This window comes from Gasterosteus aculeatus, chromosome 9 (assembly GCF_964276395.1).
Source record: "Gasterosteus aculeatus chromosome 9, fGasAcu3.hap1.1, whole genome shotgun sequence".
Classification (NCBI taxonomy): domain Eukaryota; kingdom Metazoa; phylum Chordata; class Actinopteri; order Perciformes; family Gasterosteidae; genus Gasterosteus; species Gasterosteus aculeatus.
Genome location: NC_135696.1, coordinates 5,159,081 through 5,176,012, shown reverse-complemented (window position 1 = coordinate 5,176,012; position 16,932 = coordinate 5,159,081). Strand labels below are relative to the sequence as shown.

At 47.0% G+C, this 16,932-nt stretch overlaps 1 long non-coding RNA gene across 1 annotated transcript; it reads left to right on the top strand.

Annotated features, from left to right (window-relative positions):
* Positions 1-354: 354 nt before the first annotated feature.
* On the top strand, positions 355-16,102 carry LOC144383234 (uncharacterized). Its single transcript, XR_013450608.1, has 2 exons — positions 355-716; positions 3,390-16,102. It is a non-coding gene; the product is annotated as an uncharacterized LOC144383234 (long non-coding RNA).
* The last annotated feature ends 830 nt before the right edge of the window (positions 16,103-16,932 follow it).

Here is a 16,932-nt window from a genome sequence, read left to right as displayed (position 1 = left end):
GGTGACCACTTCGCACCGGTCCATTTTGGGGAGGGCCCCAGCGCGGGGGCGCAGCAGCATATATCTGCTGCCTCCAGCTGTTTGGGAATATCCTGCTCGTGGTACCGGGGCGACAGCGTGGCCAGTGGGGCAACAGCGGGCTCCTCTCCCCACCCCTCTCTCTCTCTCTCCGCGTCACCTTCCAGGATGGATATTTGGATTGGGTGGATTGGTGGGTGCGCACGAGGATCTCTCGGTGGGAGATGCAAAAGCATTTTTCTTTTTTTAACGAAGAGGAGGAGGAGGGGGGCTGGCACAAGGCTCTACACTGTTGCGTCTGCTTGTTTGTCCCCCACCTCGGGGGGGGGGGGGGGGGGGGGGGGGACTGTCCGACTTCTTCCAACACCCCCCCTCCGTCCCTCCAACCTCCTCCTTCTCCCCCACCCCCAAAAGGATACTCTTGCTCCATCTGGGACGCGTGCCACGCGGAGCGATCACATATTACTGGGGCGTTGGTGGAGCCGGAGCTGTCGGTGGATGGACGCTGAAGTTCAAACTTCACTCTCGGTCTCCTTGTTCCGAGCGGCCAGACATGCCGAAGCAGAGAGTCGACGCCGGTTTTTCACGCGGAGCTCCCCTCCCCCCCGTCTTTCCCTCCCCTCGGGAGGCTTACACCTGCGCGGTATACGCAGGTACACATGGCTTGGATCACCTACTCCCCAGCAGAGGGTCATCGGGTACGTATCTGGCAGATCACTGGGTTTCAAACTCCCCTTTTTTTTATTCCTTCATCACTTCGTCTGGAAGTAAAACCACGTGGTGGAAAAGACACAATGGGAATCCACTGGTGGGGGTTCGAGTCCCGGCGATAGGACTGATGATGATGATGATGATGATGATGTTGTGTGTGTTAGAGGCTGGGTCTTTGCGGGCAAGGTGAGTCCTACATTTGTTCAACTGGCCTACAAAGTCCCAGTTTCTGGCTCATGTGACCACCAAATTAATGTCAATAGTCTACACCACTGCTGCATGTTAGGAAAAGGAATAGGGAACAGATGGGAAGTCTTTCAGAGAGTAAAAATAGCTTTTCTTTACAGAAGCACAGGAGATGCAGTCTCACCACCAAGCTTGATAAGTTCAGATCTGATGTTTTTGGGGGGTTGTATAACAGCGATACTATGGAGAAAAGCACAGAGTAAAGTAGGCTAAAATAAAGTCATCAGAGTCACTAATATATACGACAAATCCCGATGTTCAGACGTGTAATATTGTATGAATATTACACAAAATGATTTGAACATGTTAATAACCTAGTAGGTCAACCAGTGAACGTCTTAATAATCGGCTAAAATCTTTTTGATTCGTCAAACATGAACTTTAGCGCCTTGTGAAGGAGAAGCTTGCTTCTTGGGTATTTCTGTCTGGTGCTTACAGTGATGAACAAACATGGCCTCATTCTGCTGTACAGTGTTTGATTAGTATTTCTTTTTAAATCGAATCGCATTCTTTGAGCCCAGTCATAAAAAGAAAAGCTAAATTCAAAGTGAAAAACTACGTGATTGAACGAATTCCTCATCAGAGACCATAAATTAATCCAACTTCCGTTGTGTTACAAATAAACGACTCCGTCCCTCCTTGAATTTAGACAGCTTGTTTAGTCCAAAGTGTGTTCTATTTGTTCAGTATAAACACACTGAAATGAATAAAAATCCCAAAGTGCCAAACTCTTATGTTGAAGAGTGTCAAGTGGGGAAGAAGTTGTTCTGGAGGCGCGTTTCTATATCCGTCCTGACCCTAACATACCATAGATGCCTCTCTAATGAGTTTAGCATCCTGACATGAGATGCTTTATGTAATTAATAGAGCGCAGGGCCGTGGTGCCATCTCCGTGCTGCAAGTGACACATAGGTAAGACATTCACTGATGCTTGGGGTTTTTAGTTATTTTTAAAAACAAGAGACCTCAGAGATCATTAAAAACAGTTGTGTGAAGTAAGTCGGGCTCCCCTGGCATCGGGCTGTGTGGGGAAGTGCTCACATTACTCATTCACGTCAATTTTATTGATTTAACGCTTGATCATGTGTTATTTGCGGGCTGTTGACGGATCAGTGGCACTTCATTAGTTTCCTCCTGCTGCTACTTGCTACCTCTGTAAGAAGTCAGATTCTAATTCAAGTCATCCGATCATTAGACACAATAGAAAAAATGAACCACACAGACTTATATAGAGATGTGCGTTGCGCCTCGGATCAGCTCAACTGTATCGTCACCGTTTTCCCTCCAAAGTGGCTCGATAGAGAGCGACGGCACCTCGCGGAAACGCAGCCAAAAGCTTTCCGTATATGCCGCAGGAGAGTACGGGCACCAGAGCCCAGGGCCTAGTAAGGGAGGCCTGGAGCCCGCTTTGAACAAGCAGCTACGGGTGAACTCCGGCAGAGTCACCGAGCGCACTGATTAAAGCTGTGATGTTAAACAGCGTTGGCTGCTGCCGCCTGCCAAAGCCTGTCTCAGTGGCATTTCGTATTGTTTAAAAGAGGCCCGATCGCGCTCATCTCGCCACTTGCAGCGCAGAGGTTGCTTACTTCTTTTTGATTATCCACCACGGCTGCGTCGTCGCGTCCTCTCGTCTCGTTGCAGGGGTTTGAGTTCATACTTTAAATAGAATTTTTTTTTTCCTGCAGGTTGTTTTGCGCTCTCCGGTCACTGGGTTCGCTCGGCTGTCTCAAATCGGCCGCATGTTATTGTGAGCATCATATAGAAAAAGTCTGCGAAGGTTAGAGCCTCAAGTGTGTTTACCCTTTCCGTGGAAGCTGAACTTGTAATGAACACACGGAGACCTTTCTTCTCGGAAACTCGGCTCTGAGCTCATTCAACCCCCCCTACCCCCCTTTAAAACACTACTGCAAATCCCAATAAAACTTGTCCGTTATAAATATACAATTCACAGATACTGGGAAAGCATGCTGGCTTTTATGGGAAATATATAACCCGCCCCGCCGACGTTGCGGCCGTTGCGTTTCTTCAGGCGCGACTGAGTGGACAGATACAAAAGTTGTGCACCAAATCATTGCAAATGTTGTAGTTTGATCTCAAAAGTTTGGAATGAGAGAGTGAGAGATGAGCCAGGGAGGGAGGGAGGGAGAAAAGGCAGCAAGAAAAGTGAGGGACTTTTAGGGGCAGCTGTGTTTCATTAACCCAGTCATAATGCCCCTAAAAATCCTTATTGCTCTTGCAATGGTCAGCAAATCTCCTGGGGCGACACCTCGAAGTATCTGCGAGCGGCGTGGAGGGAACGCACCTCAACAACCTCTCACACTGCACCGCCTGGGGGGGGCGGGGCGCATGTTGATGTATTCTGTGTGTGTTACATTCAGAGTCTAACCTGATTCACCGTAGAAGTGCTTGTTCAGTTGCAGAACGCGGGGACGGAGGGACGGTGGCGGCGCCGGCGGCGACCTTCGCCCTGAGTTTCAGGTTTGCTGATGCCGATCGGCACGAAGCCGCGAAACAACTCAACCTCAGCAAAGTTACTAACCACACCAACGTGGCTCTTGGTCAGAACCAACCGCGCCGTCACCGGGTTTCCCCCCCCCCCCCCCCCCCCCAAAGTCTTCCTGGTTTAGCATGCAGACGGGGGAGTCGACGCCACTTGTCCTTCGGGAATTTGACTTTGTAATCAGGTGCCAGGGGACAGACAGAGAGAGGTAATGATAGATTGAGGAATAAGAGAGCCGACAAGCAGCGAAGGCAGACTTATAGTCTTAAGATACACAGCAGGCCGGTAGAGAGAAAGCTCATAAAGACGGGTAAACAATGTGCACATATACGAGTTATGGAACAAATGTCAACCCGGGCAGAGACACATATACAAAGAGAGAGGGACACAGGCTGCACAGGGACTGCGATCAGGGCCCGGGTGAGGCGAGGTGAGGAGGAGAGCGAGTCATCGGGTGAGAGCTTTTTCTGTTGAGTTTCCCAGCGGAAGGGAGGAGGGAGGAATCCTCCTCACGTCGAAGAAAAGAGGCAGACAAGACAAGGGCGGCGAGGGAAAGTGTGGACGATGACTCAGGGCCACGAAGCACATGGTGATGGAGGGAGGGAGGAATTACTCATCAGGGCATGTGGAATCTCATACGGCTATCACAGGACCGACAGTGTGCTCCCCCTCCTCCCCCCCTCCCCCCGACCCCACCTGGGGCACCGACACCAGTCGGCCTTTCACTAAGCGAGAAACTGAGTGAAGATGGAGTTCTCTTCCGGTCGGGGGACCTCAGGGCGCCACGAGGAAGTGACAACAGAAGAGTGTAAAAATGTAATTCTGTGTTTCTTTTCACTGAGCCCACAGGACTCCCTGCACCCTTTTCATGTCTCCGCCACCTGGCTTTCCGCAGCCTGCGCCTGACTGCCAAGTGCATGTGGAGAAATATGCATTGCTGTCCGACAATGCCATTTAAATTTCAGCAATGGGCTATGAAAGCCTCGCTGATAATCGAGGGTCATTCTGGGTGCAAGAGGCAAATCACAGGCCAAGTGGGTTAGAGTTTCCAGAAAGCTGGCGGAGGTCCGAGTTTTTTTTTTTTAGTAAATATTGAGGCAATTTGAAAGTGTTTCTGCACCCTGTCTGCTGACATTTGGCTTTTAAATTAGTTTACAGGTCGAAACAGGCCTCTCTGCTCCTTCCCCGAATTAGGAAACAAATGTCAAAATGAGCTTTTACAAATGACTGAAAGTGGCTTTATGGTCATTTATCTACAGTTACCCTTAGAGCAGGAGGACACACTTTAAGTCCAGCAGTTGCAGTTTGTGACTGTTGCTGAATCAAGCTTTTAAGCACATTTCCGCTGGTCTAATTTAGATGTTTAATTTAGATGTCGTGGCGGCTGTGGGTGAGTGGGGAGCACGATTGTCCTCCAATCAGAGGGTTGTCAGTTCGATCCCAGGCTCTGCTAAACCGCATGTCGTTGTGTCCTTGGGCAAGACACTTAACCCAACATTGCTCCTGTAGCTGCGACTACAATGTGTGAATGTTAGTTACTGATGGGCAGGTGTCACTGTGTGTGGTTCTCCTGTCATCAGTGTATGAATGGGTGAATGATGTCATGTAGTGTTAAAGCACTTTGAGTGGTCAGAAGCGCTATACAAGTACAGTCCATTTACCATGTTTCCACTACACCTGTCGCTGAGGTTTTGTAATATCTGCAGTCGCAGCAAAAAGCCGAAGCTGGCGATGAGAACGGCGCAGCGGCGTGACTCAACAGGTGTAAGGGCCCACCCCCCCCCCCTCCTTACCGGTGGTGGCACAGTCCCAGATCAGTGCGCTGGCCGTTAGGGTGTGGGCTGAGAAGAACCACTCAAACCCACTGCAGACAAAAGCAAAGGGGCGAGAAAAAGTGGAGCAGACGTTCCCTGTGTCGATTCCTCCGGCCGCTCGCTTTGAAAATGAGAATTAATCTTCCTGACCTGCTTTTAGCTTTGTGCTTGCTTTGGTACGACTCGAGCACAGGGGGGTAATGAGCCGTCGTACATCTGTGATGATTAGCAAGGCCTTCAGACGAATGCACGTGACGCTGTTGTTGATTGTCCACTGCCTTTTTGTCTGGTTGTAGCAGTTTGTTGGATTTATTCTAGTGATAATTATGAATCACTTAATTCAACTAGAGACGCACCACGATGCCCCTGAAGGAGATGATGATTAATGAGCAGGTTTAGGCAGCGGATCGACTGAAAGGTTTTAAATAAACGCCACATAAGTTGCTGTTTGCTCTTCATGTGGAACAACCTGCTGGCAGGTATATGACACGCCACCCTGCCCCTTTGAGTTTTTTCTGATTAGGTTTGTACTGTGTGAGTTTCTGCAATAGCCTGAGGAGTAACGGTTGAGAAATGATCCACTGTGCTCATTTGAGTTGAGGCCTAGATATTTTTAAAAAGTCATTCCTCCTCTCATCACCTGCCAGCCACAAACGGGAGCCGGTCGGTTGTTTCCTGGCTCTTTTTTTGGTTGATGGTGCATGCTGGCAGACCTCATCGCCACTCTCGCTTTGCATTGCAAAACTTGTTGGGCGGCTGAACGGGGCTCAGCGCCCCCTGTGCCCCGGTGTGGAGTAAAAAATGAGCTCTGCAGGGCGATTGGCAGATGTCGGTGCAATGCTGCAGCCACGCCGATGTGCGGAGTCAGCAAGTGAGATCTGTGTGCTCACGTGGGTGTGTGTGTGTGTGTACAAGGGGTGAGGAAAATGTTGCCAAAGAGGCGGTTCAACTGGCAAAAACTCACCAAACAAACCTGCGGCGGTGAGTGTCAATGGTTGCCAATTTACTTTCCTGCATACCTCCTTTACGACTCTTATTGCGCGCTTACAGGGCTAATGGCGAGCCCTTTTTAGGGTGCCGTTTCTTTAAAATAAAATAAGCGTCCGAGGTTAGTAGCCAATTGGCCAGATGTCTTTGTGACATTTGCAGCAGACAAGGGGGCAAAGTAAGCGTTTTCAGTTTTTAGGCACGTCACAGCCCCATGGTTGCTCTGATCTTTTCGTCTCCGCGCTGTGGCTCTCTTGAAGTCCCATCGAGTGGCTCGAGCCAACGTCCTCCCCGTCCACAGGGCCTCTGTGCCCAGCGTGGCTCGGAGGATTCTTTTTCAAAAAGGGAAAACCAAACTTCCCCAAGACCTTCCATTACAGAAAAGAGGTTTTCCGCTTCGATCGAACGCTGTCAATGGAAGTTATTCAAGCTGCTTGGCTTTTTGAAGGGGCGGGGGGGGGGGGGTTGTGTTGGTAAAGTCAGCGGCCACAGAATAACGGGATTCAGCCTGGTTGGTTTCCAGAAGAATCGGTGATTGTGCCGACGTGTGGTTGTGTTTTTTTACAAAGTGGTGCATGCATGTGCTGTTGTTCTGCAGAGCGCATGTGCTGCTGGTTCTGTGAAATATCTGCATTGCTTTTCTAACTGTAACCTTTGCAGCTGATGTGATGCCATGAATAAGTTGCCCCTGTGTGTGTGTGTGTGTGTGTGGAGGGCGTCCGGGTAAGTGTTGAAAGAAGAGCGTTTTTTTTATGTTTGCATCAGAGTGATGGGAGCCGCAATGAGACAGACAGGCTTGCGTCGACCCGAAGCCCAGTAATGGGCCTTTTCCTGGAACTCGACTCACATTCCTCGGGCGGAATGTCTCCAAAACCAAACCGTTTTTTGGAAAATACCTTTTACATCTGCATCCCAAATATTCTCTTACACTTTAATGACTTACACCTTGTTTTCTTGTTATACTTGGCTACTTGTGTCTTGACTCATCTGCTCAGCATACAGGCTGGTTTCTTTGGGGCAGTCTGGATGTTGGAACGTAAATATGCCGGCCTATTGTGTGACTTCATGCAGAAACAGTGTGTCGATCGATGTTTTCTGTCAAATGTCACCATGTTCCTAGAATTATTTTATTATATACACACACACCACACATGTGGGGTCCGAACAGACGGCGCTGCTGCTTCTTTCTACACAGTTAGTCTTTTGTTACTGGAATGTTTAATTCAATTTCCTTCTAAATATAATGTGTATTCATTTTATCATTTACTCGTTTATAAAAAAGAACAATCCACACTGAAAAGCTGAAGTAAGATTTTGTGTTGAGATAAAAAATATGAGCTTGTTTTCATGTCGGTGGAATGTGCTACACAGCGAGTAATGTTGCTGGTGTGACAATGCTGTCAAAAGATCATTTTCACCGTCTGCAAACTGCGTACATCTGTAGATCGTCTAACGCCGGGGGGGCATGTCAATATGTGACATGTGACACTACCGTCAGCAGCCTGTTAGCTTAGCTTAGAGTCACCAGCACATCTTAAACTCTGCAATCAACACAGTTTGAAGCAAATTGAGGCCTTTAAGTGCAACTATAACAGAGTGTCACTATCTCTCGCCTGTTCAGATTCAGACCACCTGCATCACTGTCTGACGTCTCGTTCTCCCCGTTTGCTCGCATTTGGTGACATTGGAAACTTGTCATTGTCAAACGGCCTCAAGCTTTAGTATAAAAATGTCTCAAGGCAACACCAGATAAAAGAGGGTCGGATGCTAAAATTAAAGCAACAAGCTGAGAGTCCACTCGCCAGCAGTGCTTTAGCAACAGCTACAGTCGTTTTATAAATCAACTTGTTATACAGGAACATAGAATAAACAGTCCCACTTTCCCAAGGCTGTACGGGAGGATGGAGGTCAAAGGGTTTGGAGGATAAACTCCTTCCCTCCATCGTACCCAATGCACCCGTCCGCATTAACCTGCTCTAATATAAAGTGTTTGCAGACAAAGCCAGAATCATTTCATTATTCACAAATGTTGAAGGCTTGAATAAGCACCCCTCCCCCTCCAGGAAGGAACTTTGTGTTGTGAGTCTGCAGTCTCGCTGAGTAAAATAATCTAATTTATAAAAAAAAAACCAACAAGCTGCAGCTCAAATAAAATCAAACTGAAATCAGACAAAAACGTAATTTCAAAAAGGTAAATCCCAGAGGATTCCTGCGCTCTTATACACCTTTTCCTGCAATTTTTTGCACATTAACTCAATTTATTGCAAAATAACTTGAAACAATGCATAGCTGTCCCTGAGGACAATAGCCTTGGCTTGGCTATGTTTGGCTGCAAAGATCGCGAATAATCCCAGTGAGATCTCGGTGGGACCTAATAAAGCGAGCGCTGAGGACGATAAGCCATTTGAAAAACTGGTAGGGATTGGATTTTGTTTTCAATTGCCAGAGGTGTTGCCAGCAGCCCAGTCAGCGTCCAAGTCGGCAGTCAGCGATGAGAATACAGTGAGACTTGGGCTGTAGTTTTTGGCGTGTTCTTTGTTTGGCAAATAGGGTTATTTACACAGAGCAGCGGACACATTTCCAGTGTACAGTTCATCAAAGTTGTAGAAATGATCTAAGATCACAGTAGCAAATCAATTACGGATTGTTGGATAATGATCTATGGCTCAATAGAATAATAATGCTCAATCCATTAATAGCATACCCAACGGAGACATTACACTGATGTACTTCATTCAGACAGGTGGAGCACTGTGCTCCGAAAGGCAACTCAGCAGTTTTTGGCCATATTAGCCACTTTTAAAGCAGTTTTCCCCCTCAGGCCGAGCTCAAGTTGCAACCAGGCAAACATCCCATTACCACATTGGCTGCAAATATAGGAGCCAAGCGTATTTCATGCTGACTGTCACATGACAACGACTAGTTTGGGGAGACTTTGGCATGGCGCCGCAACGCTGCTACAGATACGGATGTCTTTCGGGTCGCTTCGGGACTCGTTGTAACATCAACTTGATCCGCTCTCGGTAGTCAAAGCAAGTTGTGTCACGGTTTGGGTTAATGTCTGGTTTTATTTTGTAGTTTCTTGCCTCTGCTCTCCCTGGGTCATGTCACTTCCTGCCTTGTCCTGTCCTCCTCTGTGATAGCCTGTCATGTCATGATTGTTTCCAACTGTGTCCAATCACCTGCACCTCCCTAGTGTATTTAAGCCATGTGTGTCTTTTGTCACTTGTCGCTTCATTGTCTTTCGTCCTGTTTCCCGCAAACTCTGCGTTTGAGTCCTGCCTTTTTCCCCACGCAACATCCCTGACAAGTTGGGGCTTTATGAAAAACTCTGGGAGGCAAATGTGAGCCTCTTCAGCTGGTAAGCACCACGTTAACTGCCTTGTTCTTTGTCGTGCTCGTGCACAGAGGGATGCGTTGTGTTGCCGGCATCAAGATAATCGAGTGGTCACAGTCCAGAGTTCCCTTTTTGTTTCCCTTACTGGCCAAAGACACGTTTAATGAGTAAAAATGGCTTTATTATTGTTGATCTGCCTTCTTAAAACTACTATCAAAAACACCTGTGACCAGACGTCCAGATTCCTAACTGTCACACCATCTAAACACCCAACTGTGACTTGCCAAAAAACTAAACCACTGACAATGGCGTGTTGTGAGTCCTGCGTGCAGCGCAGGGAGAAGTAAAAAGGGAGAAGGAAATAAAACATACAAGGGCTGGTCTCGTACTGTCAGATTTACTGCCATGGGGTCACCAGTAGAAGCGGAGCTGGAGCAGAGTGGTGCGGAGCTAAAGCCCCCCCCCTCCCTTCCTCCTCCTCCTGGCCTTTTTCTAAAGTCGGAGGCTGGTCTAACTGCACAGTTGAAGACGTTTTAACTCTTTAACTTGTTGTGTGCAACGTGTTTGCATGCGATTCGCACAGTTCTGTGAACTTGTGCGCGTTTTCTTGTTGGGGCTCCGTTACTCGTGTGCACGCACAAGTGTGTCTTTGCATGAATAGCCAGTTGTATGGAATCATTCACAGCACAGACTCCACACAGTTCACTGTGTGTGCACAACAACACAAAACAGAATCACGGTGCGAGATGATATTTAAGCAAGCGTGGTATATATGTTCATTTAGTAGAAAATAAAATGGGTGACAAGACAGGTGTAAGTGTGTGTGCGTGTGCATGCATTTGTTCGCACTATAGTTTACCTGCGCGCTCCTATCAAAGGTCGACGCACGCACCGTCCGAGCAGGCCGGCAGGATGTTTTTCATGAAGCGGCGGGCTTAATTTAGGACCAAGCATTCTCAACATCCGTCACCTAACTCCCAGCGATGTCAACACACAGGCCTGCGTGTGTGTGTGCGTGCGCGTTTATCCAAGCAGAGGTTAAATATTCCAGAAACACACACCGACTGTGTAGGCTGCTAAAAAGATGCACACCCTCCCTTTGAGCAGTTCAAAAATAATAACTGCCGCTTTACAACTACAGATTGTAATAAGCCGTCTCTTTGATAGGATTCCATTATGATTTATTAATGCTGGCTGTTAAACAAAAAAAACTCCCTTGACCCTGCCAAACAGTCCTAATCTGGATTTCTTCTTCTAGAAGAATTGGCGTAGCTGAAGCTCAAGCTTGGCCGTAAAATAACCAAACAAGCACCGTGGTTGCCAACGAACAAGCAAAAAGGCGAATGCCAACGTCTGCCAAAGACTTCAGCCTGCACCCAGTGTTCCCTAACTCGTGCATGAAAGATATGCTGCCTTCTTCTTTGAATCAAAACATTTCTGCCTGTCTGCATGAAGAAACAGTGTTATTCATAAGACGAGAAGAGCGAAAAGCCTGTTGTGAAGCGCTGTGTAACATAATTACGTTGACTTTTGAGCTTGAGGCGTAATCCATGTTTGATGAGCACATGCACACACGCTGAAAAGGAGCAATGTGTTTTTTTTTTTGTAAAAGCCATATAATTAATTTTCCATTTAATTCATTTCATAAAACCCAAATTACAAATTTGCCTCGGAGGGCTTTATAGTCCGTACACATGCGACATCACGTGCCCCGAAAACCCTCACAGGCACAGGAAAAACCCTTTAACGGTCAGAAAGAAACCGTAGGGAGAACGGCAGAGGAGGATCCTTCTCCTGGGATGAACAGACTGCATTTGATGTGTACGAACAACGTAAAAGATCTACAATACGTTCAATTAATTTGACAGAAATGATGCAGGACCACTGCAAAGACCACCACCATCAGACATAAACACATCAGATAGAACCACTATCCAAAGGAAAGAAGCAACGTCTGTGATGTTGGTTTATGATGACAGTAATAGCAATGTGATTAATGTTAGTAATGATGGTGAGAGAAGCAGTAGGTGTCCGCAGGGCCGTCGCAGGGTCCAGACTGAACCACATCTATGAAAACCTGCCAGGCGAGAAAGCGGAAAATACTCTGTAGAAGAAACAGAGCGATGTGCACTAAAAAGATGTGAATTCTTTTAGAAGGAGAGAGAGGAGCTCGTTGTGTCCTAAGAAGTCGATGCCTCTGGCAGCTTATCCGAGGGCCGGTCCATGCTGATATAAGACCTCCTCGTGACTATCTGACCCCGAGCCCGCCGCCGTGTTAATGTCGCACGGAGCGCACGTGCTGCGATGCGTCGGGTGTCTGTGGAGAGTGCTGAGAGAGGAGGCGTGTGGAAAGGAAGGAGGGCCACGCAGCGCCGTGGTCGGATCGGGTTATCGGGGGCCATATTTAAAAACAGTGGGTCAGAGTCCAAGACCTCGCTCACTCAGCACCGCCTTTCACACCTGCTCCTCCTCCGCCTCCCTTATTTCATCCCACTTTAAGACAGAGGGGAAGGTTATAACTGAGGCAGTAATAACATTAAGAACATTTACGTTTACATTAAGTTTCCTGTTTAAATATCCAAGTGAGGCATTCCTTTAGAGTATGAGCTCATTTTCATGCATTTCCATAACAGAAATCGAAGCATCTAAGCAACTCAGGTCATTGTGTTTTTACTCAAGGCGTTTGAGATAAATCAAAAAATACTGTCAACTGCGATAGAATTGTATATATTTTTTTGTAAAATCTTGATCTCTTTGCTAATCGGTGTGTTAATGTGAGAGTGAATGTTGTGCGTCTCTGTCGGCTCTGTGGTTGACTGGCCACCAGCCTGTATCTGTTATAACATCATCTGGGGGCAATATTTCTGAATTTAATATAAATCTACAGACCCAAATAGAAGATTAGTAAAACAAACACCTTGATGTAAATTAGGCAAAATAGGGCAAAATCTCTGCCCTATCTGCCCTTAACTGACCAGTGGATGGAAACAATATATTTGCTTAGTGTTTTAAGATTAAGGGGATACATTAATGTTGCATCTAGAAATGTAGTAATACAAAAATTTGAATTTCTGTTGAGAATACAAAGGTAGATGTATTAAAGGTAAAGTAGTTTAACTATTGCTCTTCTCCCATGAGGGATTAAGAAATCTGAGGCGGTTTAAGGAAACAGATGATTCATACGCAGATCCACTGGCAGCCACATGAGTTATGGGTCGTTACAATAAGCCTATTCAGTTCATTACAGTTAAAAATGTTGTAGTTCTCACACTGGCCTTTAAAACTCAGGTAACTCCATGGAAAGGGAACTAATGAGCTGTGTTTTTAAGAAACGCTCAAACCTTTTGGGAATTTGTCTCTCGGCTTGAATTCTGACGTGAGTTTTATCTTGGAGCAGCTAACCGCTGCACAGTCACTGGTCCCTGTTGGTTAGCAAATAGCTCAACAGTCAACGGATAGTTAAAACACACTGCCAAACTTTCATACATTGGGCCAATTTATTTGGCAACCCTAAGTCTCTGGCAATGACTTCTTTAAGTCCTTCAGATGGATTCAAATCCACCGACACAAATGCTCAGGACCTGTTGGCAGCGATCGCGGCCGACGCCAACAACAAGACACGATGACTTTGTCCTGTTTTCTCTTCTCTCGACTACCTCTGGGTTCCGGCAGAGTGAGTCACAATCCTGCCGACACGCAGTGTGCTAATCCCCCAAAAACGCCCGCACGAGGCGGAGGAAGTCCACCGGGGGCACACGTCGTCTTTTCAGATACGGAACGGGCCTCCACACGTGCACTGAAGTGAGCGTGTCCTTGTAGTGGCGTTCTTTCCGTCAGGGTTAGTTTAAGGTCAAAGTCCGGCAGCTGCTGGATCAGCTGGATCGGTCCGTCTGGGTAAACATGCAGAGTGAGAACGAGCGGGTTTTGTGAGGAGGGCTTAGCAGGAGGGTTGCGTGTGTGCGTGACAGCATGCGACTGTGCAAATGCAACCATTTGTGTAAGAGGGATTGTGCGGATGCACATCGCGGTTCACACAGGATGGCCTGCATCCCGTCTAGAGATGAGGAGAGGAAGCGTTGAGAGGGGAATCAATACCACAAGCTTCAGGTTGACTGCCAATGAGTCTGATCCTTTTCTTTTCTTCCAAATCGTCTGTCCCCAATGAGTCCTAAGTTAACACTGTAAAAATAAAATCCCACTTCACTTAATTAATTCAGTTTGAAAAAAGGCTGTTTATCAACAACGTCCTTTTCCTTCCCTTCCACACACAAGCAGCCAATGTGGTACAATTGATGTATGGTTGGATTGTTGCTAAAGCTACAGGATGATTGTCCATCCATCCATCCATTGTCTAACCGCTTATCCTGCACACAGGGTCGCGGGGGGGCTGGAGTCCATCCCAGCCAACTTCGGGCGATAGACAGGGTACACCCTGGATTGGTCGCCAGCCAATCGCAGGGCTACACAGAGACGCACAACCATTCACACTCACATTCACACAACTACGGACAATTTAGATTCACCAATTAACCTGATCCCCAGAGCATGTCTTTGGACTGTGGGAGGAAGCCGGAGAACCCGGAGAGAACCCACGCAGACACGGGGAGAACATGCAGACTCCACACAGAAAGGCCACTGGGTGGAATCGAACCCAGGACCTTCTTGCTGTGAGGCAACGGTGCTAACCACCACGCCACCGTGCCGCCCCTCAGGATGATTGTAGTCATGGTAAATAAACTGGATGTTGAGGGTAGCTAAAAAACCTCCATTTATTGTACACATCAATGTCGATTTACAAGCCTATGGGAGAAGTGCTTCATGTGTGGAAAAAGCAGTATAAAGCCTTTTGTGGCTCCACAGGGAGCGGCGCAGAATCTGAAGTGATGTCATTTGGAGCGTTAAAGGCCTCCGTAGCCGCTCCTCTCCTCTGCTTAAGCTCAGCAGCTCGACGCGACATCGGGCCGTCAGCTGTTGCATCGTGCTTAATGTAGGTGCCAGGTTTTGAGTCCAAAGTTTGGAGGTCCCAGCTGGATCGATTTGTTGCACGGCTCCACGTGGAGATGAACAGCCTAGCAGGTATGACTGACTGTATGAATGACTGACTACAAATCTGGAAGAGAGGCACTTGAAAATGTTCAACATCCATTTTATCATTTAGCCTTCGATGACAGGACAGTTCATAGCTGTGTCATATTGTGAAGTGTGTGCATGTGTAGCTACACAGCTCGCGTCCGTGTTGATCTCATGGAATGTCAATGTGGTCCAGGGTTAAGCGGAGCACGTCTTGGGTGTGGCCCCGGAGTCCCCCGGAGCAACGCTTTGACGCCGCGCACCGGCTCACCGAGACGCAGCCCAGGCGCTCGTGCTCACGCCGCGCAGAGAACGGAGAGGCGAAAAGGACGCGCGCTAAGGACGAGCACAAAATGTACCCGTCCACAGATGTGCGTGTGTCCCCCTCCCCCTCGGCTTAAAATCAACGCGTGCAAACACACACCCACGCACACATGAGAACACACCCCTGTTGTCTTGTGTTGCTCGAAGCGCAACGAGGAGCATATGACTCAAATCAGGTGTGGTGTGTGACCTCTTAGCGGACAAAAGCGTCCCACAGAGAGAGACCATGAGGGGCGGGGGTTGAAGCTGCCCCTCCCCGCCGGTCCTCTCCATCAGCAGTCATGAGGTCTCCATCCCGCTTCGCCTCGCTGTGTCTCGTGGTTCAAAACACCATAAAATGCTGCCGGCTTGTTGTCAATAACCTGCTGCTTGGCCCTGAGGGGGTGCCGCTGACTTTGGGGATGGTACGTTTTTTTTAAGGCGTATTTTGCAGAAGTGGCCCAGAATGCGGCCTTGGAATTCTTTGGTTGGTTTTTGCATGCTACAAATGTATATTTTCTCAAGCAGTCATTTAGAGCAAATTAAAGTAAGTAAGTAAATATCCCTTTTTGAATCTTGTTTAGTCTAATTTACTGAACTCATTCTAGACGTCTTGCCGGCATAACGAGATATATGTGCACGTCGGTATAACTTCCATACATCACCATGCAGGGATCCCAACAACTTCACCCGCAGCCCAGCACAGCCAATACCATATATTTTTAATGCAGGCAGTTAAAACTTAAAATGGCTAATAAAAGGAATGGTCCCACACCCACAGCACGGAGTCTGTGACATGGAGGCCAGCAACAAGAAAGGTAGCCGGGATGAAGGTTATTAAGTTTACTACCGGACATCCTCTCAAAATGTTCTCTGACTTGGTTTGATAGCTTAAACCAGCTGAAAACCGAAACGGGTGAAATCCAATTGAGCAAAAACATCTGGGGATGTGTGTTTTGTTGTTTGTGTGTGTGAGCCGGATGTCGCATCACAAGGTGTGACGGGTGGGAGCCAGCGCCTCCTTTGGGAGTCAATGAGTGAGTAGACTTTGTAATGTTGGATTCTTGTGTTCACTTCTGTGTAATATGTTGAATAAAGATGCCGTTCACAACAATATCAGCCGTTTCCTTGTCTTTGTGTATGTTATAACTTTTATCCAACAGAATATAAAATGTTTAATTAAAATTCTTAATATTGTCTTCTGCTATTTAAACATGGATGGTACTTCAAGTTTCTGGTATTGTTTAAACATGACTTAACAGTACTGTTTGGGGACTACTTTATCGGATGTTAACATTTTAGTTTTGTTCTCTTCATACGAACAAAAAACCCCCACTATAATATGTGTAGAACATCTTTAAAAATGTTCCTGGAAGAAAGCACACCACCTAATTGGTCATGTGACCACCTCATCAGTAAATTGTACCTTTGGTCCAGTTCTCTTTACTTGTTGCACATGACAACGGCTCAGAAATACATGTCCCCTGCTCCTAATAGATGAAGTAAGACAACAATGATGATTCATTCATTTGCTTGAGTGCGAGTCACATGCATCGTTGCAGTTCTTTTTTTTCCCTTTTCTTTTTTACACAATGAACAATTACAAAAATCTTTTGTTTTCAAATATCTGCTAAGGTCAAAAACACTTTGTTTGCACTTAAACACACGCATGAGCATATTTGAGGTAGACTCAGGGAAGCTTATCGAGTTGTCAGAAGAAAAAGTCTATCAGGCTGTGTAAATAAAAGTAGTCAAAAGTGGAAATGATCTGACTAAACCTCGTTGAGCTCTGCTTGTCTGAGGATGTGTGACACACACGCACACACACACACGCACACACACACACACACACACACACACCAATGAGTCAGACATTCCATGCATATAGAATACATTTCTCGCTCTCAAACACAGTATTTGATATGCTGGGTCATCGTGTTGCGAGT